At 42.9% G+C, this 24761-nt stretch overlaps 1 long non-coding RNA gene across 1 annotated transcript; it reads left to right on the forward strand.

The window, feature by feature from the left end:
• The first annotated feature begins 2307 nt into the window (after positions 1-2307).
• Positions 2308-7908, forward strand: LOC142827587 (uncharacterized). Its single transcript, XR_012902266.2, has 3 exons — positions 2308-2566; positions 7492-7603; positions 7792-7908. It is a non-coding gene; the product is annotated as an uncharacterized LOC142827587 (long non-coding RNA).
• Positions 7909-24761: the final 16853 nt, after the last annotated feature.

Here is a 24761-nt window from a genome sequence, read left to right on the forward strand (position 1 = left end):
TAAATTGACAGGACAGAAGGCTTTTTCCAGTAGAGTTATTTCTCTCCCCACAAGGAATAACTCCTTTTTGCACTACAGCTCTTGAGCAAAAAGGCATGCGTGGATGCTCCTCAGGTGTTCTGCTGGCCATTCTGTTCATGTCAATCAGAACTTTCTTATGTAAGAGTGTCCATGCTGTGTGGACTCTTTCTTATGCAAAAGCACATTGCTTTTGCGATGCACTTTTGAGGTGTGGACACGCTTTTGTGCAAGAAGTTTTTGCTGAAGATGTCTTTCACAAAAAGCTTCTTGTGCAAAAACCCTGCAGTGTAGACAGAGCCTTAGTGTACTAGGCTTACCTGGTGTGTTTTATTTTTAGTTTAGTAATTTACTTTGATCTGTCTGTTATCACTTGCAATCACTTAATAAACAAAAGTGATTTTATTAAGTATAAAAAGTAGGATTTATTAATACCAGTATAAATAATTGTTACTTGGGGGGTAATACTTCAGCTGTGCATCTCTCTCTTTCATTGACAAAGGGGGCACACTTTATGAGTTTGCTCTGTGTAAGACTTTTATGCAAAGTAAGATGGATTTCTCTGGGGATTTGATTCCACTGAGGTTGTGCTATGTCAAGTCTCTATGACTGAGCCATCCCAGAGCGGAGCTGTTCTCAGTGTCTGTATTCCTCTGCTGTGGGCTGCAATTCCAACTCTGTGCCTTTTCTGGGGGAGAACACAGTTTCAAGCTCAGAAGGGTAGCGTGTCCCACAGGGCAGGTAGGTGCACCCAGAGGTATGATCAGCCATCAAGTGACAGTCTCAAGGGAATCTCTGTCACCCAACCTGTCACAGGCTTTTTGGGCCTATTTGAATTCACACTCTGCTTTTTGCTCTTTAATTTCTTTTTCGGTATATCCTTTAGAAAACCCTCCTCTTATCCCCTCACGTTTTCAGGGGCCTGGGTCTTTGGCCTGTGCTTATTGTGTTTCAATTGAAGACAATTCCAAAAAACTCTGAATATAGTAATGACAGGTTCACGCACTCTGGCCTTTATTCAAAGCCCACTGAAATAAACAGAAAGACTCCTAATGCCTTTGGATCAGTGAATTCTAATGTCATTAAAAATGATAGAAGAGAATTCTTTTCTCTAGCATTTGTGAAATACAAAAATTTGACTGGTGGCATTGCGATCACAAATATGATGTAAATATATGTACAGCTGCCTGCTGGGCTCAAGTAGCAGAAGTGTTCAAACTAGAATGGATGCAAGGCTTTTGTTCCTTTGCACAGAAAATGGAAACATGAATATACACAAACAAGAACGGGGTCATTCTACAGAACAGAAATAATTTTAAATTGTTAAATTTTCCTCAACGAATTTAACCCTGAATTTGGACTAGAAAAAAATAAATACAGATTGCACCTTCCTAAATCGGCATTCTCTGGTCTGGTAACATCCGTGGTCTGGCATGAGTACAGATGTTCCTGGATGAGAGAGCCCCAGAGCAGGAGGGCCAGCAGCTGGGAGCTCGGTGAGTCTGGTAGTGGTATGGCTGCAGTGGTGCTGGGGCAGTCTGGGCATTGGCAGAGGGCTATCAGGGCTGTGAGGTATCCAGCACTGGGGCCAGGACCATGACAGCCCAGGAGGGGAAGTCTAGCCAGGGCCGCATTAGCCTGGGTGACGGTGGCAGCGGTAAGGTTACAGCAGCCTGGGTGGCAGCAGCAACCTGATTGTGGCAGCTTGCTGCCAGGCAGCATGGTCAGGGGTATGTCTGCAGCAGCCTGGGATGGGAAGCCTGGCTGAGGCCAGGGCAGCCTAGTAGAAACAGTGTGGTTGGGGCCATGTGCTGCCCACCTGACAGCGGAGCTCATGCTGGTGCTGGCCATCAGGCAGCCCAGCTGGGCTAAAGGAGCTGGCAGTGGGCTGAAGGTCTGGTGTCAGAGGACCTCCCCTTGTCCAGCAAATTCCCTCATTTGGGACTGGCCCTAACTTTTAAAAAATTCCAAATGAAGCTGTAAACCCTCAAGCTTTATGTGACGAGTCGCCAGCGGCCCGCACAGGTGATGGCTCAGGCCGCGGAAAGTGGAGGCGCAGACCAAGCCCCATCCCCCGGCCGTGGCACGGGCGAAGGAGGATGGCAGAGCTGGACCCACCCTCTGCGCCTGCGCCAGGGGTGGCATCGGGCGGGGCCAGGACGGAGCTAGGCCGCTGGGCAGCTGCCGGAAATGCCGCTGCGCCGCTGGAAGGGGAGGAGCCCCAGGCGGGGTCCGGTATGGCGGGCCATTTTAAAAAGGCCCGCCGCCAGCGAGGGGGGGGGGCAGCCTCCTCGCAGAGAGGGAGGAGGGCTGCCGAGCGCAGGACAGACCCCGGGCAGACCCGAGGCTAGCAGATGGCCCGACCTCAACCTAGGGGTTCCCGGGACGGCTGCTGCAGCTAGCAGTCGGCCAGTCCCGACTCCGATGGCGACGGGACCTCACACCGCCGGACCTGGAAGGAACGACCTGGCAGGGACCGGACCCGTTGGAAGGAACAGACCCACGGGACATCGCCAGAACAACACCAGACCAGGACTCCTGAACCTGGGTAGGCTCCGAGAACCGGTGCGGCGCCACGAAGGTACCTGGGAAGGGAGGAAGGAGCCCGGGGCAGGTCCCTTTGGCATCCGTGGGTAGACGGGTTACGGAAGGAATTACCCCCAACTACTGCGTCGGGGCACGAGTGAGCCCCGGCACTTAGGGCCCTGCGCTGGGACCCAGAGAGAGTGTGGGACCGGGTCCCCCTCCCTCACCCACCAGGAGTATTCAATCCCGGTCAGCGACAGCATGGGTGTGAAACAGAGAAAGGTGATGGTTGGACAGTAGGGCCGGCCCAGATAGAGGTCTTGAGAAGGATCAGATTGTGGGTGCGGGCCACACCCCGCAGAGATGTGCTACCGTTGCAGGGTCTGCTGAATCTCCCTCCCCGGCCTGGCAAGGGAGGCGGTTATCACACCCAACGGACAGGGTTTATAACCAGGGGCCCAGGATAGGACCCCGTTAAAAGAGGGCCCAGGGGTTTGCCAAGCCCTCCTCCCCTTCCGGGAGGGGATGATCGCACCCCGAACCATCCACACTGTAGAGGAAAAGGAAAAACAAAAGAGAGAAAAGATAAAATAATTGATCTACAGGTTGCACCTCTCTAGTCTGGGAGTCTCTGGTCCAGCAATATCCATGATCCAGCTGGACCAGAAAGCCCCAAAGGCAGAGGTTGCTGGTGGCTGGGAGCAGAGACGGTCTGGCAAGTGAGCAGCCAGTGGGGCAGGCGGAAGCACAGACTGCGGGACTGGGGGCAGTGGCAGCAGCAGAGTCCATGGGGCCAGCAAGCTGGAGGCAGCCAGAGCCTGCTAGGTCAGCAGCAAGAGCGGGGCTGACAGGAGCAGTGTAGCCCAGTGGCTGGAGAGAGGAGTCCAGCAGGGAGGCTGGCACCCGCCCACCCCCCCAGGAGCTCATAGGCCTGACCTCCCCTGGTCAGTCAAATCCCCTTGTTTGGGACAATTCAGGTACCTAGGATGCCAGACTACCTGTAGCTCTGAAAAGTTTCAAGCTGTTGCGATGGTGCTGAAAGCCCAGAACAATAAGGTCTATGATTTGGAAAGGAGGTTTTCAGAAATAAGTAAGATTTTAAGGAATATATTTTCTCATACAAGTTACTCCGTGAGCAGATTTTTCACACACACAGCTTTTTGTCAGAACTAAAAGGTTTTAAAGGCCCTTTCAAGCTTACCACCTCTAAAATTACTCCTTCAAGGGCATGTTTAAAGAGTTTTAGGAGAAAGATATAAGCTTCAGAATTCCCACTTCTATTATAAAGATTCACACTTTTTAACATTTTGAAAGAAGAAAGAACACAGCTTCAATTTTTAAGAATGTTGTAAAATAGAATAAAGGATGTAGAAAAAGAACTTGTCTCTAATTAGGACAAAATTCTCTTCTCAGATCTACTTTATGATCTCTCAACTCTGACATTCTGCTGTCCCTACCTTGGAGGAACTCATTTACTGCAGTGATCTATCCACATATTTAAGTACCTGTGAATATCAGAGCTAAGATTTCCAATGTGGAGCAGACAGAAAATTTGATCTTTAGCGGTAAATGAGAGATCCTCTTCAGACCAGGATGCAGTGAAAGAACATTTCTCATTGTTGATAGAGTTGTCTCACCATACCATATGCTTTCATAGACCCTACAACAATCTGATAGCTAACAGGCAAGCTGTAGAATGCTGAAATCTTTCCTAGAACAACTGGTCTTTTTATTTGCATATTGTTACAGTAATTTGTACCACTGTGCTCTCCTCTACTCGGTATGTATTTTTTTTATTTAAATATGGTACATGCAACCAAACACAAGCTTATACAGCCAGGGAAAAAGAAGATGGTGGACTGCATTTGTGAAAACAGTGATTCTGAAAGGGCTTGAGTCCTGGTGGAAACCAAAGGAATGTATGTTATCAACTCCCATTGACTTTAGTAGGGTCAGAATTTCACTCTAATGAAATTTTTCAGAAACAAGCCTGAAATATTGGAAGGGATTCAGAAAAGAACTACAAGTATGTGGGCCCAGTGGCAAAACCAAGACAGATACATGCATATAATTAAGCAGTTGGCCATAATGTTTATTAAACTTTAACTCAGGGGAAGGATACTACTACATATCACCCATATTCTCCTATACCAGGCATTTAATTGGTTATAATTAAGCGTTACAGGGCTCCTTACCACATAACCCATGGTGGCTCTCCTCAGGATTCAGATAATTGAATACTAGCATCCTGTGACCCAGAGTGCATCAGGATGGGGCTTTGGCCTGCAAGGGACACAAGGACTGACCTTGCCCCACAAAGGCCACAGGGTCTCACCCTATCACATGTCCACAAGGCTGACCACCAAAATCTCAGGTCTTTTAGCTCAAGGAACTATTCATTTTCGTCTCTTAACCACTGTAAAAAACTGGCTGCAAGTTATGACAAATAAACAACTGTACCCCAGGACCTCAGGTACTAAGCTCATTCCTATTTAACTCATTCTTATTTGAAGGCAATGCAAAGAAGCCCAAAACTCCCATGTTCTCTCCCAATTGACTCACAGGCAATCAGCTAGACCAGCAACATCTGTCAGGCTGGATTCCCATTCTGGGTTTAAGTGAATAGGGTCGGCTGGTGCAACAGATCTAAAAGAGGCTCCACATCACTCTGTCCCCAGGCTAAATCCTGGTAGCTAGGAATGCAAACCAATAATTGCTAACCATCTCCCACAGATGGCCAATGGATTCCAAAGACTGGGGGAAGAGCTACTTATTGTCCCTTGGAAATTCTCTCTATTGCTGCTGGAACTGTTTCTGTTCCACCATTTCCATCAAATTCCTCTATTTGTTGATGCAAGTGGCATTTTTGTGGTACAAAAACATGCCTTACAGTGAAAGACTGAAAAGGATCCATTTATTTAGTTTATTCTAGAGACAAACTATTAATAATAACAGGTATATAAAACAATATTTTGTTAGCTGCCAACTTTACTCTCTACCCAGAATCTGTAAGCTTGGTTTCATGTGAATAGAAAAATATGCTGGAATTTAATTTAAGACATCTATGGATTATATGAAAACTGGAGAATCTGTCTCACTCATCCTGAGCTGCACTGGCTCAGCAGTGTGAAATTATTTCTGTTAGTAAAGAACAAATATCAGTCTTAATAACCACAGGGAGCAGATCTTTTGAATGAGAAAGTGACTCTTTCATCGTTGCTTTTCAGAGAAGAACTTCTCTTTATTGTGCTATCTATCTACCTTTATGTTTGCTACAGTGCCCATCACTCCAGCATCTAATGAGCTCGAGTCTGTCAATAGAAAGAAAGTTTGTGAGGGCCATTGTTAACTGAAGCCCGTGATACAAGAAAAGGGCCAATCATGATCAACACCTTAAAAATCAGCACCAAGGAACTGATTTTGAGGTACAAAGTGATTAAAGTATAAATTGGCATGATAAAAATTCATATTAAGGAACATGTTTCTTTTTTGTTATGATTTTAGCAACAGCATGACATTTTACCAAGTTAAACCTAACATGTCACTGTGAAGAATATAGCTTCCTTGGGTAAAAAAGATTATGTAAATACAATATAGACAAGGCTGAAAATGTCTTGTTTTTCTATAGCTTTTTTAATGATACACAATAACATTTATAAATACTATAGAAGTATCCCAAAATTCTATTGTATGCCAGTTATTTAATACATAATTATAATCCAAATACTTTGCTTTATAGTCACTGCTTCATGTCTTTTTTCGGGAGCTCAGATCCACCCTAAACAGGGGCTGCTGCCAACCTGCACTACTGCCTCTTTATCAGATGTAGCAGCACAGGGCGACAAGCAGCCGGTCCACGAGGGGAGCTGGTTTTTAAACTGGCTCCCCTTGCGGACCAGCTTCTGCCTAGCACAGTGGAGAGGCAGGGGGTTGCTCAGGAGTGAGGCTGAAGTGCACTGGCTACTGGCCCCACCCTAGGGGACTATAGAATAGTTGACTAACTGATAAGAATTCATGAGGTTACTTGACTATTCAATTAGCTGATATTTAACATCCCTAGTTTGGTTAACACCATGAAAATCAGTTCTATTCAGGAGCACAAACTTTCTGTATTGTGTCAGAGCTTAAAAAGAGACACAGATAATTTTTGCAACATGCTAGATCAGTCTTAGTCAAAGTTCAATCACAGGATATCGCATGGGTAATAATTTCTATTAATGAAGTGATTGACTCCAATGACATATGAGGGAACTTCAAGAGACAATTTGAATCTTATAGTTCTTAAAGGGTTTGTCTTCACTGCACCATTATTTCAAGATAACTAGCATTATTTCAAAATAACCATGCGAGCGTCTACACAGCCATTCCATTGTTTCAAAATAATTTGGAAATAATGGATGGCTTATTCTGAAATCTGTAAGCCTCACTCTATGAGGAATAATACTTATTCCAAAATAGCTATTTTGAAATAAGGTGTATAGATGCTCCACACCTGCAGTTTTGAAATAGCTCCTCATCAGGACCATTCTAAGTTATTCCTCCCCAGTGCCTCTTGGGGCCCTAAATCAAGATAGCATGTCTACATTAGGGAAATCTGCCTCGGACTAATTTTGAGGCTTCCCTGCAGTGTAGATGTGCTATTTTGGAATAAGCTATTTTGGAATAACTATTTTGGAATAGCATATTTCAAAATAAGCGTGCAGTGTAGACATACCCAAAGGAAAACAAAATGTACTTCTAACTTGGTAATGCCTGCTCTAAAAGACATTTAGAGGTTCAGACCCAAAGTCACTGCGAACCTAACTAAGTATGACTCCACAGAACTCAGTAGTGTTATGTTTGATTCTGACTGACAAATTTGACCTCTAAAGCATGGTAGCCACAACACAATGTCTATATCTAGAAGGGCTATATAAATGATTTATTTTCTGTGATCTTACTTTTTAGGTGAACTGGAATGTTTTAAGCATACACAGTTTTAAAGTGTACAAGCAAAAGCTTTACATATTCTACTAATGACAACCCTTTGTGCTCCTTCAACTGGCTGCCCACTTCTCAGGTTAGCTCATGGACTATTTCATTCATTTGTCATGGTGTCTTCTTCCATGAATACCAGCATCTGTGATGCTCTTGCTGTCTTGTATATATTATGACTCATGGTTCTTCAAGGCACAAGACCTTATAATCCTCTTGTTAGCAGCAAGAAATAGCTTTGAACTCTATCTTTTCCTTTCTTTTATTTTTCAGGTATACCTTTTGGTTGCATAAATCTCAAAAGGGCAGAGCCAAGAGACATTTGAAAAGACATTTCTTTTACAGAGGAAGAACAACTTAAAGTAAGATTGCAATTATATAAGTTTTTTGATACTTAAGACTATTATCTGGCATCTGTTCTACTGAAAGTGACAAATGTGAGTGACTATAGCACTAAGCAGACAAAGGAGAGTAAGTGTAAGGTTCCAAGGTCTGATCTACACTAGGACCTTAGTCCGAAATACCCCCCTCCACACACACACAAGGTCGAATTTGTAAGTGATGTGCCCACACTACCAAGCCTTGCATGTTGAATAGTAGTAGAGAGGTAGCTGTGTTAGTCTGATCTTGCTAAAGAAAAATGAAAGTCTTTAAAGTGCTACATAGTTTTTCCTTTTGTATTACCAAGCCTGTTATACTGGAATAAGGAACCATGGAATCCAAACTCTATAGTCCTGCTTTTCATGAGGAATAATGCTATTCCAGAACTTGTAAGTCTGAAATAAAGTTATTGGTGCTGCTAATTCCAACTAATTGGCCTCTGGGAGGCCTCCCGCAGCTCCCCAGAGTGCTTCCTGGGGCTCTAAGACTGAGATAGAGCATCCATGTTAATGGAGCCTGCCTCGAACTACATTCGATTCTTCCCCATAATGAAGACACAGAACTTTGAATTTGTGAAATCAGGTGCCCAGAAGTCAAATTTAGTAAATTTGAAAGAATCTCCTAGGGTATGTCCTATGTTACACGAGGCATAAGGGATCAGTCGGCAAAGTCTTTCCTTGTCGACCAATCCCCATCTTGACTGCCAGTTTATGTAGACAAACAGCTGAGCCAGTACAACGCGGCGGTCATTTTTATTCTAATGAAGCAGGGGATATTTAAATGCCCGCTTCATTGACTATGTTGGTATGTCTAATTTACATGCCTCTGTCGGCAGAGGTATGTAGTCTAGACATACCCCTTGTGTGGACGTGACCTAAGTGACCATGTTAATACCACCAGATGTAGACACTAAGATTTACAAAGAAGAACATCCAAACAACAGCCCCAATCACAGTGGACTAAGTTTGTTTTCTATCATTTAATATTGGGATGGGAGTGCTGAATGGAATAGAAAATTCCCCCTTTATTTTTATAGTAATCCCCTACCCATCAGAAATTAGTTTTCAACTGCATAGGTTTCACAACTGTGCTCTATAGCCTGAGTAGAGACTCAACCTCATTAGTCATTTCAAACAAGGTTAATTGGCTGTTACCTTGGATCCCTGTCCTGTGTTCATGCTATTGAGGATAAACAATCAGCCAATTACTCTTAAGAAACAGGTAAGGCTGACACATAATCTGGAGATGGAATAGCAAATATTACACTGCCTTAGAAGCAGATACAATATAGAGAAAATGACTGTATGTTGATATGGAGGAAAAATCTCAGTCCTAACCAAATTCAGCTATTCAGTCTGTTTCTTTTCCCAAAAAAGCAAAGAGAAGTAGGGAAGTAGGGTTGCTAGATACCTTCACAAAAAATCCCGAACAGGCAGGAAAAAATTGGTTGAGAAAAAAAAAAAAAGAGGATGCTGCACCTTTAAATTATCATGCTCCTCGCTCCCCCCACCTTCGCAGATGCGGCCGGCCTTCTGTCCGAGGAAAACATAAAATACCAAACATTTTACATGTCAGGTATTCTCTGGTTTCTTTTTTACCAGTCAGAAGGCCAAAATATCGAACTGTCTGGGAGAATACCGGACACCTGGCAACCCAATTTGTCCACTGTGGGCAGACAGGACATTGGGCTAGACCCAGTCTGGCCATTCTTACACCCATCTCCTCAGTCAAAAGCCGGGTTAGTGCACAGCTCTTAACACAGGGACAGCAGCACTGGCTCTCAGGCGAGATTGGGGGGGCGGGGCACATTTGAGAGGGATTCCCTGGGGCAAGGGAGGGGCCCTGAGACAGACACTCTTTTGCCCTGTGGGACAATCACTCCCCCAGGTTCCAGACACATGTGTTTGATCAGGTGTTTGTGGCCCATACTACAGAACCAGCCAAGCGACTGGATCCCGCCCTCCTCCCGCTTGCACTGGGAAGTGGCACGGTGCCTCCCCAGCTATGGCTGGTGAGTTCTGAGTGGCTGGTCTGGTCACAGTTTTGCAGAGCCAGTTTCGCTTTCATTTCAGGAGAGTTTCCTCCCCCCTCCCTTTTCTTTTCCCTTCGTAACTCGGTGCAGGGCTGTGGGGAGGGCGGGGGGCAGAGCCGGGGACCCAGCCCTGCCCACAGGGAAGCCAAATCTCCCTCTGCTTCTGCTTTCACATCCATCCCCTGGCAGGCAAGCCCCATCTTTTTTAGCTGCTGCACATTTAAATTTCCGCGCTCCTCACTCCCCCTGCCCTCGCAGACACTGCTGGCCTTCCATCCGAGGAAAACAGAAAATACTGGACATTTTACATGTCCAGTATTCTCTGGGTTTTTTTCCGGATGGAAGGCCAAAATATCGAACTGTCTGGCTGAAAACTGGACACCTGGCAACTCTAACGGGAAGATGAAGAACATTCTAATCCTACATGCGTCAAGGCTGTTTCACTGCTCTGTGAACAGAGTACTAACACTCCAGAGAGTGTTGTTTGATATCAGATGACATATTTTTCAGTGCCGAAGGTCTCTGTATTAGCTGACAGTTTTTGTAATAATTATCTCCTTCCAGAAAACAAGAATAGCAAGGTCAGCAGTGGAGATATTAATAGTTTATGCAATAATCAGGATATTGGCATAGAGAATTTAATCAAGTAAAAGTCTCCAGACTGTAACCTATCCTTGAGATGTTGGATTCTTCTTCATTCTGGGACACAGTATTGATTCACTTATCCTTTTCTATTCAATCAGGGTTGAGAAAACAGGCTAGTTTTATTCTGAGGTTCCTGCTTTTTCTTTTATGCCAAGGTACTGAGGTCAGAGAGTGTTTATTTGAAATTACCTTCTTTGTTTGCTGTACATTTGTTCAGAAGCCATCATTCAATTGAAGCATTATATACTGTATTTCTTAACCAACACACATGAAACTATTAGGGTGCTCTAATGAACACATCAAGTCATTTTATTAAGATAATATAAAATATATATTAACATCTCATATATTGAAAGACATATGTGACAGCATTGCCCTTATATTAGAGTTTATAATTTATCCATTTTTTATTATTTCAGACTTGACTTCATTGCTCACTTGTCATTACTGTCTTAAAAGGGTTGCAAAGTCACTTCAAGATGAAAAATTTTCCCCCAAAAGATAAATTCTCAGCCTTTCTTTCATACATACACTTAGCTGTAACTGCTGTGTGCTACAGAAGTAAAGATTTTTCTCCCTTTGTCTCAGAAATGCGAGACAAGTTGAATTTTTTCCCTAGGAACAATGCTTTATATTGACATTCTCAGAGACACACCTGCTGGCAGCAGCAAGATGGTGACACCATTGTCGTTCCTCACCTGCAGAGCCAACAGTTTGAGATGACTCAAACTATTCTTTCTTGCCTTTCACTTTTTAGTCCGCCTCCTCCACCCATCTGGTTGCAGAACAATAATTGAGCTAAATTTGATCAGATTTTCAATCAACAGCACACCAGTGATTTTTTCCTTCTGTTTATGGAACTTATTTCATGAGTTTAAGGCATTTTCCTGAATGCTTCTGATTGCTGGTTGCCAATTGATTTTTAAAGACGATTCAGTTGTGTACAGCTATGAAATGAGCACTTTCAGAACCCCTGTTAGATCTTAAAGGAAACAGTCAACATTGTGTGGCTTGCCTAAGATTTCCCCTCTGCTTTCGGTTCAGGCTGATCAACATACTCTAGAGCTACCCCAAATAAACAAAAAAAGACGTTGAATGTATTCAGCTATGAGCCCAATTAGATTTTCACTTACTCCCATGTAAATCAGGAATAACTGAATTATCTGATGGAGTCACACCAGTGAAAAATGATGCAATCTCAGATATGAGTTGAGAATCAAGCTCTGAGTTCCTTCTTGTTCTACACTGGCAGTATGTTCTCAAAGACATGATTCAGAAGAAAGTGTTCTCTCCCATGCTTGTACTGTCTTCACTTAGGGTATGTCTACACTACCCCGCTAGTTCTAAACTAGCGGGGTAATGTAGGCATACCGCACTTGCAAATGAAGCCTGGGATTTGAATTTCCCGGGCTTCATTTGCATAAGCCGGGCGCCGCCATTTTTAAATCCCGGCTGGTTCGAACCCCGTGCCGCGCGGCTACATGCGGCACGAACTAGGTAGTTCGGACTAGGCTTCCTAGTTCGAACTACCGTTACTCCTCATTCCACGAGGAGTAACGGTAGTTCAAACTAGGAAGCCTAGTCCGAACTACCTAGTTCGTGCCCCGTGTAGCCGCGCGGCACGGGGTTCGAACCAGCCGGGATTTAAAAATGGCGGCGCCCGGCTTATGCAAATGAAGCCCGGGAAATTCAAATCCCAGGCTTCATTTGCAAGTGTGGTATGCCTACATTACCCTCCTAGTTCGAATTAGGAGGGTAGTGTAGACATACCCTTATGTAGTTATTGATCATTAGTGATTACAGTGACTGTGCTGGGAGATAGTGGAGATTTTGCTGAAGAGAAAGCACAGTTGGAGAAGCTACTTTTAAGATTACACATGCATATCTACACCTGAGAACTCAATCGATAAATTTGATTCAAGAAGGGTATAAATATTGTAAAGAATTGATATGATACACATATAATCTTGACCAAACAAATGAGCTCAGAATAGAGCAGAAGAATGACTTAAGTCTTGCTTACAACAAGAGGCCAAGAGGATGTTTGCTTTTTTTGCAACAGTGTCACATTGTTGGCTTGTGGTTTGCTATGACTCCTAGATCCCTTTCTGCAATACTCATTCCTAGGTAGTCATTTCCCATTTTGTATGTATGAAACTGATTGTTCCTGCCTAAGTGGAGTAGTTTGCATTTGCTCCTGTTGAATTTCATCCTATTTACCTCAGACCATTTCTCCAGTTTGTCTAGATCATTTTGAATTATAATTGTACCCTCCAAAGCACTTCCCAGCTTGGTGTCATACACAAATTTTATACGAATATTCGAAATCAGTGGTCTCCAACCTTTTTAACCACAAGATCACTTTTTCAATTTAAGTGCAATGTAAGATCTACCTCAAACCCAAACACCCTCGCCCCACTTACTTCCCACCCCTTCTTTGAAGCCCCGCCCCTGCTCCACCCTTTGTTTAAGGCCTCACTCTGCTCACTCCATTCCTCCTCTCTCCCATCTTCACTCACTTTCACCAGACTTGGGTAGTGGGTTGAGGTGCAGACTCTGGTCTTTGGCCAAGGAGTCTGGAGTAAGGGAGGGGCTCTGGGCTTAGCCCAAGGTAGGGGATTGGGTCCAGGAGGGCTTTCAGGGTGCAAGTTCTGGGAAGGTGTTTAGATGCAGGGGAACTCATGTCCAGGGCAGGAGGAGGTTCAGGGTTGGGATAGGGGTTCAGGAAGCAGGCTCTGGCTGGGCACCATTTAACTGAGATGGCTTCCGGGTGGTGGGCAGTGGGGTTAAGGAAGGCTTACTCCTGCCCTGGTCCTGCACCGCTTCTGAAAGCAGCTAGAATGTATAGCAATGGCTCCATAGCACCATCTGCTGCCGCTCATCTACTCACAGCTTTTACTGGCCTCAGTTCCCCATTACTGATCAATAGGAGCTGCAGGAGGGGGGCTGCAGGCAAGGACAACCTGTGGAGTTCCCCTGCTCTGCGTCTCTCAGGGGCTGCAGGGATGTGCCAGCCACTTCCAGGAGCAGCAATTACCACAGGGATAATTATTTCAGCCATGACAGGTGAGGCATTTCAGGACTCACTGATCAAAGAATTACATTTATACGTAAGAGTGAAATGAAAATTATGAAATGCACAGACCAGACAAACCCCCAAATTATCCTACTTTGCAAACAGTAACAGAAGTAACAACAACCCCCCACATATGTGCTGGATCGGGAGATGAGAGGGAAGGACAGTGTGTGTTTGTGAGAATGACAGAGACACGTGCAGTGTGTGAGAGTGACAGAGATTTGCATTGCCAAGCTCCCTCCATCCCTTTCTCTCTGTGTGGAGATAGGGTATAGAAGTGGGGGAGGGGAGAAGGGATACTCTGACATAAGCACCACCCCTCTTTTCCCTTCCACACCCTGCACAGCAAGCAGGAGGCTCCCAGAGGGCAGGAGCAACATGACAGTGGATGGAGGGGCAACTGAAGTGCATGTGCTCGATATCTTCCTGGCCAAATGATTCGGGATCACCTGTCAGAAGCTCCAAGATCTACTGGTAGATTCTGATCTACTGGTTGGTGACCACTGATTTAAATCATTGATGAAAATATTGAATAGAACTAGTCCAAAAACTAACCCCTGCAGAATAGCATCCTATGTTCCTGTCCTTTTCTTTCACAATATTTCACCCATGAATAACTTCTGCATTCAGAGTAAATGCTGGCATGGAATGCATGATGCCCATATGGTGGGTGCAAATAAAAATTAGGGTGGTACTGCTATATAATATCTGTTCTTATGTCCCTTAGATGCAAAGATTCCTTAGTCCCACTGAAGTACATCTTCTGCTAAATCTCAGTGGAACCATCTACTTAAGGTTTCCTTTTGGGAAGAGGATGGCTGAATTATCCAATAGAGTGGAGTAAGGTTTAGGAAGAAATGGGGGAGAACAAAGAAAAACTGAGATAAAGTATTGGTCAGAGAAAACATAAAAATATGTTTAGATATAAGAAAAAGTAAGTTCTTGTGCCAATATTTACTAAATAAAGCAACACCACACATTTTTTAATATTACCTACCAGCAACCCTGTATTTTACTTTCTAAGAAATAACCTTCAAGTAAATAAGGTAAATAACAACGGCAACCACAGAACAAAACAGTATGGTTGGGAGACAGAATCACAGCAAGTAACATAACAGTAGGCGTTATGATTTTGAGTCCCACAAAAGTTTCATTTAGAATAGGCATTTTTAAATTGCAGAGGTAAATATTTTTTGGGTAGAAAGCTGGAAGTAACACAAAGAATGTTCCGTGACCTGTTAAATAGGTACACTATATAAGAGTAAGGTGACCAAATAGGCTATAGCATGGAAGGAGCTTTTCCGGTAAATGTCAAGGTATTTCATATGTTAGCTGACATAAAGATTGTCAGAAGCTGTTCTTCTCCTCTATGAAATTTTAACTCTGCAGCATTTCTGACAATCCACTGCCAGGGGAAAGATGTTTTTACGAGAAGAAAATTGCTTGGCTGTGCTACTGGAGGGTTTACTTTATCTGTAGCCCTATTTTTATTTAAATCTCACAAAATACTGGCAAAACCCTATTGCTGACAAGTGTAAAAAGGCTTCTTTAGCTCTCCTAGAAGACTTACTGTTCTTTGACCATCGGGGCTTTAGTGCAATCTCCATCTCTCTAACTATGAATATTTTCAAAGGATTATCTTCCAGCTGTAGGTGGCAGTTATCCATAGCTGATTTTGTTACACAATCTAATGGAGGAAAGATTAAACCCAATTTAGAAGCAGAGAGTATTGTTTTACCTTTCGACCAGTAATAGACCAGTAATTGTTTTACCTTTCGACCAGTTCCACTATTGCACGAGGTGTACAGCTAGTTCGGATTAGAAGCCTAATCCGAACTAGCTAGTCCATGCCGCATGTAGCCGCGCGGCACGGAGTCCGAACTAGCCGGCATTTAAAAATGTCACCGGCTGGCTTCATGCAATTGAAGCCCGGGAAATTCAAATCCCAGGCTTCATTTGCAACTGCGGATGACTACATTACCCCCGCTAGTTTGAACTAGTGGGGTAGTGTAGACATACCCAGAGAGACAATAGTCTTGGGGTAATGTCAAGATTATGTTAATATAAGGTTATACTTTGTTAAATGAATGGTGTGGCAAGGTTACTTTCAGATTAACATTTCAGATACAGATCTTATATGTTAAGGTTACTGTTCTACTTAGCAAGATTAGTTCATGCCTCAGGGATGCTGTCTTGTTTATATTGAATCACAGGCTGTGTCTAGACTACATGCCTCTGTCGGCAGAGGCATGTAAATTAGACAGATCAGCAAAGGCAAATGAAGCCGCGATTTAAATGATCACGGCTTCATTTACATTTACATGGCTGCCGTGCTGAGCCGACAAACAGCTAATCAGCTGTTTGTCGGCTCGCCGCTAGTCTGGACGTTCCCCCTGTCGACATCAAAGCCCTTTGTCGGCAGCCCCGTTATTCCTCGTGGAATGAGGTTTACCGGGGCTGCCGACAAAGGGCTTTGATGTCGACAGGGGGAACGTCCAGACTAGCGGCGAGCTGACAAACAGCTGATCAGCTGTTTGTCGGCTCAGCACGGCAGCCATGTAAATGTAAATGAAGCCGCGATCATTTAAATCGCGGCTTCATTTACCTTTGCTGAACAAACAAATCTACATGCCTCTGCCGACAGAGGCATGTAGTTTAGACGTACCCACAGTGTTTTACTTCTATGGGCATGCATAGAAATCAGATCAAAGAATGTTCAAGACAAATCTCCCCACACTTCAGCACTAAATATTACAAAGTAATACTTGCCCTACATCTCAGCCATCCAGTTTTGAAAGGCTCATTTGAAAAAGAAACAAACAACAGTCCTTAAGTAAAAATAGAGTATGTTGAATCCCATTCTGTCTCAGCTTTGTCTCATGCCTTGCAGTAGTTAATATGCAAAACGTTGTCCCTTAGAGATAGAATCCACTTGTCCTTGCATTAAATGAAACACAGCAGGACCCAGAGAGCATTTGCTGAAGCTGAAAGCAGTCTTTATATTTTAACGTGAGTCTTGAACTGCCATAACCATCACATGGTAAGACTGAATACTGATTTCCAAAATTTGCAAGACAAATGAAATGTATTTCTGATTGCTTTGTATTTTTCATCTCATGTTATTCATACAGTCTAAACTTGATATCAGTGTTATTTCTTATGTGTCGTCTACTCAGTGGATTTGACTGCTTAGCAATACTAGGAAATACTAGGAAATACTAGTCAAGGCTGACATGATTAACATATGACAGCCACATCATTCTTAAAAATAGTGAAGAAATGTCTAAAATCTCCATAACAAACGCTGTATCAGTCTTTAAAATTATAACAGCAAGGCTGTGCTTGTTGTGATTGCATATACATGGGAATACATTGCACCCTATTTTCACATCCTCCACAAAGATGAATTTCTGGATATTGACAGACTAACCAGTTGTCTCTTCTGAGGAGAAAATTCACCCCTTTGCAGGGAGCCAGTGCCAGTAATATGTGCTTAAGCCCTACTTAAACCCTCAAAATAAAATCATAGACATGTAGGACTGAAAGAGATCTAAAGGCATCAAGTCTATCATCTTGAACTGTGGCAGGCCCACATAAACCTAGCCCATCCCCGGCAGGCATTTATCCAACTTGTTTTTAAAAAGACAAAAGCAGACTGTGAAGAGCTTCAAAAAGATCTCACTAAACTAAGTGATTGGGCAACAAAATGGTAAATGAAATGTAATGTTGATAAATGTAAAGTAATGCACATTGGAAAAAATAATCCCTGTACATACAATGTGATGTTGACTAATTTAGCTAATCAAGAGAGAGATTCTGGACTCATTGTGGATAGTTATCTGAAAACATGCACTCAGTTTGCAGTGGCAGTCAAAAAATCAAATAGAATAATTAAAAAAGGGATGGAGAATAAGACAGAAAATATCTTAATGCCTCTATAGAAAGCCATGGTACACCCACATCTTGACTACTGCATATTGATGTAGTTGCCTCATCTCAAAAAAGATATATTGGCAGTGGAAAAGGTTCAGAAAAGGGCAACAAACATTATTAGGTGTTTGGAGTGGGTCCCATATGAAGAGAGGTGAAAAGACTGGGACTTTTCATTTAAGGAAAGAGGAGACTAAGGGGGAATATGATAGAGATCTGTAAAATCAAGACTGATATAGAGAAAGTGAATAAGGAAAAGGTATTTACTTATTCCCACAATATAAGAACTAGGCATCACCAAATGAAATTAATAGACATCAGGTTTAAACAAAAAAAAGGAAGTTTTTTTTCACGCAGCACACAGTCAACTTGTGGAACTCCTTGCCAGAGGAAGTTGTGAAGACTAGGAATTTAACAGAGCTCAAAAAAGAGCTAGATAGATTCATGGAGGTTAGGTTCATTAATGGCTATTAGCCAGGATGAGTAGGAATCGTGTCCCTAGCCTCTGTTTGTCAGGAAATGGATGACAGGAGAGGGATCATGTGATGATTATCTGTTGTGTTCCCTCCCTCTGGGGCATCTGGTACTGGCCACTGTAAGCAGACAGGATACTGGGCTAGGTGGACCTTTGGGCTGACCCAGTATGGCCATTCTTACATTCTTATGTAAAACCTCAAATCACGGGGATTTTCCAACCTCACCTGGAATCTTATTCTAGCACTTAACTAATGTTATGGTTGGAAAGCTTTTCCTAATATTTAACCTAAATCTTCCTTGCTACAGATTATGTAGCATCTTTTAGTGGAGATGAAGAACACTTGATCATTGTCCTCTTTATTCCAACCCATAAAATATTTCAAGACTATCAGGTCTCTCTGCACTCTTTTTTTTCCTCAAGACTAAACATGCCCAGTTTTTTAACCTTTACTCATTAGTTAGGTTTTCTAAATCTTTTATTGTTTTTGTGCTCTTCTCTGAACTGTCTCCGATTTGCCCACATCTATCCTAAAATGTGGTGCCCAGAACTGTATACAATAATCCGACTGAGGCATCATGAGTGTGAAATTAAGCGAGTCAGTTACTTCCTGTGCTTTACATATGACTTTACTATTAATTTATCCCAGAATATTAGACTTTTTGGAACTGCATCACATTTTTTACTCATATTCAATTTTTAATTCTCTATTGCAGTAGTTCCCAATCTTTTTGATACCAGGGAATGGCACATCCATTCACAAATTTTTGGCATACTGGAAACATTTTATTTGCATATTTGCATACTGATTATGCAAATGGTGAATATGCAAATATGAAAATAAAATGATACAAGTCAGCCAAAACCTCAGCCCCCAGAGCCTCCAGCGCCATCCACTGACCCCAGAGACCCCTGCACCCAAACCCCCAGTGCTAGCCTCCTGCCCTCAAAGCCCCACAGTGCCAGCCCCCATCCCAAACACCTCAGTGCCAGCCACTTGCCCCTTAGAGCCACCCACCAGACCCCCCCCAGTACTACCAGCCTCCTGTGTCCAGAGCCCCACTGCATCCAACCCCCCAGGAGCCTCCCCCAGTGCTATCTCCCAATAGTAGCCCCGTCCCCAGAACCCCCCAGTGCCAGCCCTGCTCCCATCGTGCTCCTCACTACTAGCTCAGCCTCCAGATCCCTCCAGCACTAACCCCACCTGTGGAGCCCCCAGTGCCTGCCCCCCTCACCTAACCCTGCACTATTGCCTGCATCATGGTGGCTCTGGAGGCCTGGACTAGAGTACGCCACCCAGCGCCTCCCCTCCTGCTGTGGCTGTTGGGAGAGGCATGTCCTGTCCCACTTCCCAGCCAACCAACACTGGTCAGGGGTGGGACCTCCTCCCAGCCACGGAAGAGCGCTTCCCCACACGGCGGGAGGGCCATGCGGAGTGGCTCTGCCTTTGCTTACTGCTGCAGTGAGTGCCGTGTACCCCAGCCATGGCCCTAAGAGCTGCCAGGCCTGGCAACAGGTCATGGCCCGGTGGTTGGGAAACACTGCTCTACAGAACTCAGATCCTTTTCAGCAATATTATAGACTATCCAGTTATTCATTGTTCAGGTGTGCATTTGATTTTTCCTTCCCCCGTGACATCTTTTCTTTCCCACATAACTTCATTTCCAATTTGTTATAATCATTTTCAATTCTAACTCTGGCCTCCAAAGTGCTTGCAGCCCCTCCTAGTTTAGGGTTATCCACACATTTTATAAGCATACTCTCCACTCCAAGCCATTAATGTAAAGCTTGACTAGCCTCTAGCCAACCTTGACAATGTTCCTTTGCATTGCTTTCCTAATTATTATATATCTACCTGAAAATCATCTATTTTCAATTTTTTCTAATGGAATGGTTATTTAGTTCTACTATGCATAGTTTTCATTATGCAGAAAATCATCTACTTTTTATCTAGGATGTGAACATTTCTGTTGCATGTAACAATGGTATAGATGCTTATAAATGCAAGCAAATCTGGTTTACATGAAATGATATGATGAAACTGACCCCCCCACACAGCAGTCTTAAACTGAACTCTCACTATTTAAATCAATCTTTGAACATTTTGGTAAGGTGTGAAGTTCATAATTAATCCCCATGGGTAGCAAACAGACTGTCTGCTAAAATCTGAGTTACTGAACCATTTTCATATTTCTGGTTTCTACCACAGTGAACCTCTAAAATATATTACATTGTTTTTATAATTGTAAGAGGGATGAATAATTGCCCTTTGGGAGGTTACAATCCCAATACAGATATTGTGCAAAACGTATTTTCTGCAGACTCTTCTACAAAAATGTAATTGATCTTTGTGATTTATTTGGAGATATGTATTTAAAAATAATAATGGTTCACACTTCACATACCCTTGATTTTAATGAAAGACTTGTTTAAAACCTGAACATTGCTGTTGATGCTGTTTGTGTCTAAAATTACATTTCTACTATTTTGAATTTGACTTTCTTTTTCCACATCTCCAGCAACAATAATGTAATATATCTGCAGATCTGTCAGGTTAAGGTAAAAATTCTGGATATAAAGGATTTAAAGGGAAGGAATAAGTTGGCAGTAAAACTTTAAGGACAAACTTGTATGTTGTGCTGTAGTAATGTTGGTGCCTGGACATTAGTGAAAAAGACAAGGTTGGATAGGTAATATCTTTTATTGGTCCAGCTTCTGTTGGTGAGAGAGATAAGAAATCAAGTCACACAGAACTCTTCTTCAGGCCTAGGAAAGGGAATCTGAGACCATATCTACACTATGCATTTTACACTGGCATGTTTGTGCCATTGCAGCAACCCCATTGTAGAGTGAGTGGTCCAGCCACACTTTCTCAAGGGGAGAGAGCCCTGTTCCTATAAACTACAGTTAATCTAAGGAATACTCTAAATATCTTACTACTTCTCAGGCAGAAGGAGCACAATCTAAAGAACATCTAGAATGTGAATTTTAGCCTTCCCTTTGTGGTAGTTCTGCTTTCGATGTCAATGGGGAATGTTACTTGATTGAGAAGGAAGTAAGAGATTACCTTTAGCAGGAACTTTGCGTGAGGTTTCAAGTTACATGTTTTTTCATTAGTATCTTATTACTACTACATGGGCTGACTTAGTTGAAAAGTTGTGTAAAGTAACCTAGATCCAGTGGCTCAAAGAATGGATCCATAGAACCTATCAACCTATCTGTGCCCAGATAGCGAATCTCTTCTACTTGGCAGTGCAATCCTCTTACAATCCTTTTACTGTGGGTCAACATTTTGTCTGCTTCAGCTACATAGGTCTTCTTTAACAATGGTAACTAACCAGCATCCATACCATGAGGTGCAGGAAATATAAACTCAGATGATGTATCTGTGTCTTTGTGATATCACATCTGGCTTGAGGTGCCACTGTACTAAAGGTTGATTGGAGAGTTTCTTCAGGTCTGAGATTCAGAACTGCTTGTCCTTGATCATCTTTGCTGAATCTTGCCTGAATTTCCTGAGAAATCTTGAGATCAATGAAATTGTAGAGGAAGGATACATTTGATCCAGGAATGCATTGGAGAGAGATTCCTGACTCTATTCTCTTCTAAAACAGGACTTTTGATACTTCCTGTGTCAAAGAGGTCTATGGTTGGATGACCCTGTAACAAATACGATGAACACAGGTCGATCTTGACACTATTGTATTTTAACATTATGAAATGTATCTGTATATTTGAGCCGCACCTTGAAAACATGAAAACTTGAAAGCCCAACAATATGAGCCATAGAAAAGGACCTGGGTAACAAGTATGATGTGTGTGTTCCTGGCTTATTGAACCATTTGGAATCTGGAATCACTAAGAGCTAATTAATGCAAAATCCAGAACTCATTATGCAGATACCCACCTCGTGGAGGTTTCACTCCCAGGGGAATGAGGGCAATGACTAGTTTTATCTTTCATCAGGATGATGGGAGATGAACACTTTTGGGGCATAAATGCTGAGTTTAAGTGGACTCAGGGGCCTTTCTTTTGGTTCAACAAATTGACATGATCTTTTGTTCAGGCTGGGATTCAACTCTGCTGAAAAGGTTAGAAAAAAATCTTTGACCCGCTAATCTTCACATTGACAATGTGTTTAGGGTATATTTGAGCGTTCTTATGTTTCCTCAGTAGTTTTGTCCTTAAATAAATGTACTGCTTTGAAAGAGATGAGTTATTAGAGAAGTCAAAGGTATAGTTACCCTGAAACTGTGACTGGCCCCATCTGAAGAATATATGTTCAATCATAGTATCCTTTACTAACTGCCTGGTTAGGTAATCTGCCAGAACATTTTGCAATCCTGGATAATGTATGATTATCAGAAAATTTCCATTGCTCATTATTAGTGCCAGAAGCAGGCTCACTTGATGGGGGACAGGAAGGGGCAAAAGAGGCAGTTGCCTCAGGGCCCAGTGATTCAAAGGAGCTCAGGTCTCCCAGCCACTGCTTCTGCTACTGTGGTAGTGGCAGTGGCTGGAGCCTAGGCCTTTTAAATCATCATGCAGAGCACTGCAATATGTGCTCTGAAGCATGAGGTTAGGGAGGCGTTCTGAGCTCCAGGCGCTGCTCCAAGCTGGCTGCTCTGGCCACACCTCTTCTGTCCATAGTCCTGCCCCTTCCAGGAGCATGGCACCTCCCCATCCCCGACCTTGTTCAGTGGCCTGTGGAGGCTGTTGGCACCCATGGCCGGAAGGATCTTCTCATGGCAATCGTATTAGCCAGGGATCCAGATGATATGTCTTCATCATCAAACGCTGCTTGTAGAGCTGTACATGTCAAACCACGAGCTCTGGAAATCAAGAGTTGAGGCTCCATTTTGCTGTCTTGAGGAAGCCTGTCGGCAAGTATAGAGATACAGTTCCCATTTAAACGTGTACTTTCCCAGGGAGTCCTGGGGACTGGTGATTCTCATTTGAAGACTTTGGGCTTCTTGTTCTGCTTTTTGCTGACTTTGGACCTTTCAAACAATGGCATAGATATAGTGTGTGTGTATGTGTATGTGTATATTTGTGTGTGCTTATGTATACAATTGCTCAAAACTCCCCGAGGGGGCAATTGGATACCAGTGATCTGAACTTGTGGATTTGTTCCAAAAAAGCAGGGTACTTGCCAAACCAAATTAGCTGGCACTAAGAACCCCTCCTTGATGAGTGCAGTAACATTCAGGAATACAGGAATGAAAAATGTTTAGGACCTTGTGTGATGTCTCTTGGATAAAAGATGAGAAAGAGAAAGCAGGAAGCCATTAAGGAATGGAAAATTGAATTGTTCAGAAAGGAAAGCAACCTCCTGAAGGTCAGAAGATGAGGGGGGAAAGCACAAACCCAAGCAGAGTTGGGGCTTTCAAAGGAAATTAAAATGATGAATAAAAGTTTCTTTAGCCATATAAATAAGAAAAAAAAAAAACAAGGAAAGAATAGAGAGGGATCAATAAACACTGAGGATAAGGTGGAAATTAAAAATAATCTAGGCCTGGCCCAACAAGTAAATAAGGCATTTGACAGAGTTCCACATAAAATAGTAGTTACATTGGAAAAGATAGGGATTAATAAAGGAATTGAAAGGTGGACAAAACACCAGTTAAAGGGGAAATTACAAATGGTTATACTGAAAGGTAAACTGTCAGGCTGGAGGGAGGATTGGAATTGCTCAAGGATCAGTCTTAAATATTCTTACTTAATATTTTATTATTGATCTTGGCACAAAAAGTGAGAGTGTGATAATAATTGCAAATGAAATGAAGCTGGATGGTATTGCCAATAGTAGGGTACTGGAATATCATACAAGAAGATCTGTATGACCTTGAAAACTGGAGCAATAGAATTGACATGAAATGTAATGGTACCAAGTGCAGGATCATGCACTTAGGGACTAGCCACAAGAATTTTTGCTATAAGCTAGAGATATATCATTTGGAAGTGACAGAAACGGAGAATGACCTAGATTTATTGGCCAGTCACTGAGCCACCAATGTAATGTGTCTGTGAAAAAGACTAATGCAGTCTTAGGATCCATCAGGTGAGGTATTTCCAGTAGAGATAGGGAAGGGTTACTAACATAATATAGGCTACTAGTGGGATCTCTTGTGGAAAACCATATGCATTTCTGGTCTCCCATGTTTAAGAAAGATTGATTCAAATTGAAAATGGCTACCAGGATGATCAGAGGAATGAAAAAAAACCCCAACCTTATGACAGAGGACACAAGGAAGTTCGTTTGATTAGCCTAACCAAATGACTGCTGAGGGGAGATATGATTGCTCTCTATAAATACATTAGAGGGAAAAATACCAGGGAGTGAGAGGAGTTGTTTATATTAAGAACCAGTGTGGACACAAGAATAAAAGGCTATAAACTGGCCATCATTAAGTATAAGCTTGGAATTAGACAAAGGTTTCTAACCACCAGAGTGTTATATACTGGTATGTAGTCAGTCTGACTTAGTGGTGAGAAAAGGAATCAGGTGGAATAAGCATCCATGGAACAAAGTCAACGGTTAGCACCAGAGATAACTGCCAATTCCAAAGCCCGAGTCAGAATCAGGAACTGAACATGAGGGTTGAAGCTGATGTCAGATATCAAATGCCAGAACCAAGTTAGAGGCCGGGATCAGAGCCAGGGGATGAGGTGTAAAGCAACAACTGGAAAAAAAATAAGGATCA

Source organism: Pelodiscus sinensis, chromosome 3 (assembly GCF_052426305.1).
Source record: "Pelodiscus sinensis isolate ZL-2025 chromosome 3, ASM5242630v1, whole genome shotgun sequence".
Taxonomy (NCBI): domain Eukaryota; kingdom Metazoa; phylum Chordata; order Testudines; family Trionychidae; genus Pelodiscus; species Pelodiscus sinensis.